At 39.2% G+C, this 2,770-nt stretch overlaps 1 non-coding gene across 1 annotated transcript; it reads left to right on the plus strand.

The window, feature by feature from the left end:
* The first annotated feature begins 1,286 nt into the window (after positions 1-1,286).
* Positions 1,287-1,392, plus strand: LOC133787384 (small nucleolar RNA R71). Its single transcript, XR_009872410.1, has one exon. It is a non-coding gene; the product is annotated as a small nucleolar RNA R71 (small nucleolar RNA).
* The last annotated feature ends 1,378 nt before the right edge of the window (positions 1,393-2,770 follow it).

A 2,770-nucleotide genomic window follows, 5' to 3' on the forward strand; every position in this document is an offset into this window, starting at 1 on the left:
TTGGTTCATTCTACAACTTTCCCTTGGCTAAGTATATATAACCTTTAAGGGGAAATGACCAATATACCCCTAGGACCAACCTTCTCTCTTAAAGCCCCTTAAGGGTAGTTTTGTCATTTGCCTCCTACCCCATTAATCAAAATTAACGTCTCACAATTCTCGTCACTCCCAATATCCTCAAATAATTACCAAATAATTTCCCACTACCCGCTCAATCTCGGTAATACACTAAGTACCAAATTACTCCTAGGCTCACCCTAAGCCTAGTATTTGATCCCGTTATGACTAAACTGCTAACTTGCTTCCTAGGATCGCCTCATACCGAATAACTCAAATATATCCACATAATAATGTGGTCTCACCCATATATCACATACATGCACAAAAATATACAAATATGCCCTCAACGGGCCAAAATTACGAAAATTTCCTTCTTATAAGAAACAGCCCCACATGCATACAAATACTACCATATAATAATAAAATGCACATAATCATGCATACAATCACATAATAACACATTAAACCAATTATTGCCCTTCTGCCCCCCTAATCCAGGCACTAAGCCATATTAGGGAATTCGGGACGTTACACTAGCTGTCCCATTTGAATCTCTAGGTTCCTCAAAGACGCTGCTTGACTTTGAATCACTTCACCATTCTTGGCCATATACTCTTTCATCAAATTCTTCAAAAAGCTTGTTTAAGAAACTTGTGGAGGAGGTGGTTGAGCTCTTGGTTGTTGTTGAGAAAAACATGGTGGATAAGTAGGCTTGTTTGGAATGGCTGCACCACTTGAACTAGCCTTTTGACCTTCCTAAGAAATTTTTTTATGATTCCTCCAACCCAGATTATAAGAGTTGGAATAAGGATTTTTTTCGGTTGGCATTTTGATTCCCCAAGTAACAAACCAAAGCAGGATTAGATGGACAACTATCAAATGTATGCCCATCTCCACAATAAACACAAAAGACCTCCACTACTTGGCCCATAGGAGCTGGTTGTAAGCTACCCCCCATACTCATGGTCTTCAAAAGGTTGGTCATAGATGAAACTTGAGCGGTCAAAGCTATCAAAGCATCTACTTCATGAATACTTGCTGCTTTCCTTCTCGTTGGGGTTCTAGCATTAGACCATTGGTAGTTATTGTTAGCAATCTGATCCAAAATCTCATATGCTTCATTGTGTGACTTAGAAAGAATTGCCCCATTTGCCAAAGCATCCAAAACCATGTGTGTGGAGGCATTGAGACCATTATAAAAAGTCTCCATTTGAATGCACTGTGGGATGCCATGATGTGGGCACTTCTTCAATAACTCTTTGAACCTCTCCTAAGCATCACATACCGACTCATCCTCCAACTGTTGAAAAGAAATAATCTCGTTCTGAAACTTAGCATTTTTCGTTGGAGAAAAATACTTCATCAAAAATTTCTTAGCTAGCTCATTCCACGTAGACACCGAGTCGGAAGGAAATGTATTGAGTCAAACTCTAGCTCTATCCCTTAGAGAAAAATGGAACAATTTCAACCTCAAGGCCTCTTCAGCAATGCCTTGCAACTTAAAGGAATTGCTCACCTCCAAAAATGAATGAAGATGGAGATGAGGATCCTCTATAGGTATCCCACTAAATTGACCCACTGTCTGCAACATTTGGAACATCACGGGCTTCAACTCAAATTGTGTTACTTGAATTTCAGGCCTAACAATACTAGGATTCAGCTCATTAAACATTGGGGCAGCGTACTCCCTTATGGCCCTCTCTCTATCATTGGCCATAACAATTGCAATAACAACATTCAAATCATTAGTTGCTTCATTAACAACTCCAACATCCGCATTAAGCATGTGTTCAGCTCTAATTTTCTCAACCTCTTCACCTTCTTGAGCCATAGCAAGGTGAAGTTGAGCCTGATGTTCCCTTAGCCTTCTTCTAAATGTACATTCAATCTCAAGGTCTATAGGGGCTAGCTCAAAGTCTTGATGCTCGTTCATGCAACATAATCAATCTAGCAAAACACAAGATCAAGCAAACAAGATTAGTACTGTAATGCCCTGAAATCCCTAATGCGGTTTAATGGCTGGATTAATAGGCTGGGAGGGCCATAATTGCTATATTATGCCATTAAATGATTATATGCATGTTTATGTGAATTATATTATAATATGATGTTAAATGCATGCATGTAGGTCCACATTTCATTACAGGGGTGTTTTGGTAATTTGGCCCGTGAGGGCGTAATTGTATATTTGTATGCATGTCGGTGATCTTTTGTTGAGGCCACATTATAATGTGGATTTGTTCGAGCTATTTGTCATGAGACGATCTTTGAGTGAAAATTAGCGATTTAGTCATAACGGAATTAAGTTCGAGGCTCGGGGCGAGTCTCGAGGTGATTTTAATGATTAGAGCGTTGCCAGGAATTAAAGGGTAACGGAAATGAATTATTGGTAATTGAGAATAGCGGGAATTGGAGGGTGTTAATTATGATTAACAAAATAGGTGGAAAAGGTCAATTTTTCCATTGGGAGTCTTTAGAAACCTTTATTTGACCTAGGGGTATTTTAGTCTTTTCACCCCTATGATTGGTTTAAGCCATGAAGGCTGTGGAAGTTTGAAGAAAAACAGAGCATCAATTACACTTCTCCCGTACCTATTTTCTCTCATTTTCTTCTTGGATTTTTTAGCTTAATTTGAGGAACCAAGCTTGGGAAATAAGTCTTGAGGGCTTGGGAGTGTGTTCCACCATTGAAGAGCATCATAATCTGAAC

This window comes from Humulus lupulus, chromosome 6 (assembly GCF_963169125.1).
Source record: "Humulus lupulus chromosome 6, drHumLupu1.1, whole genome shotgun sequence".
Classification (NCBI taxonomy): Eukaryota; Viridiplantae; Streptophyta; class Magnoliopsida; order Rosales; family Cannabaceae; genus Humulus; species Humulus lupulus.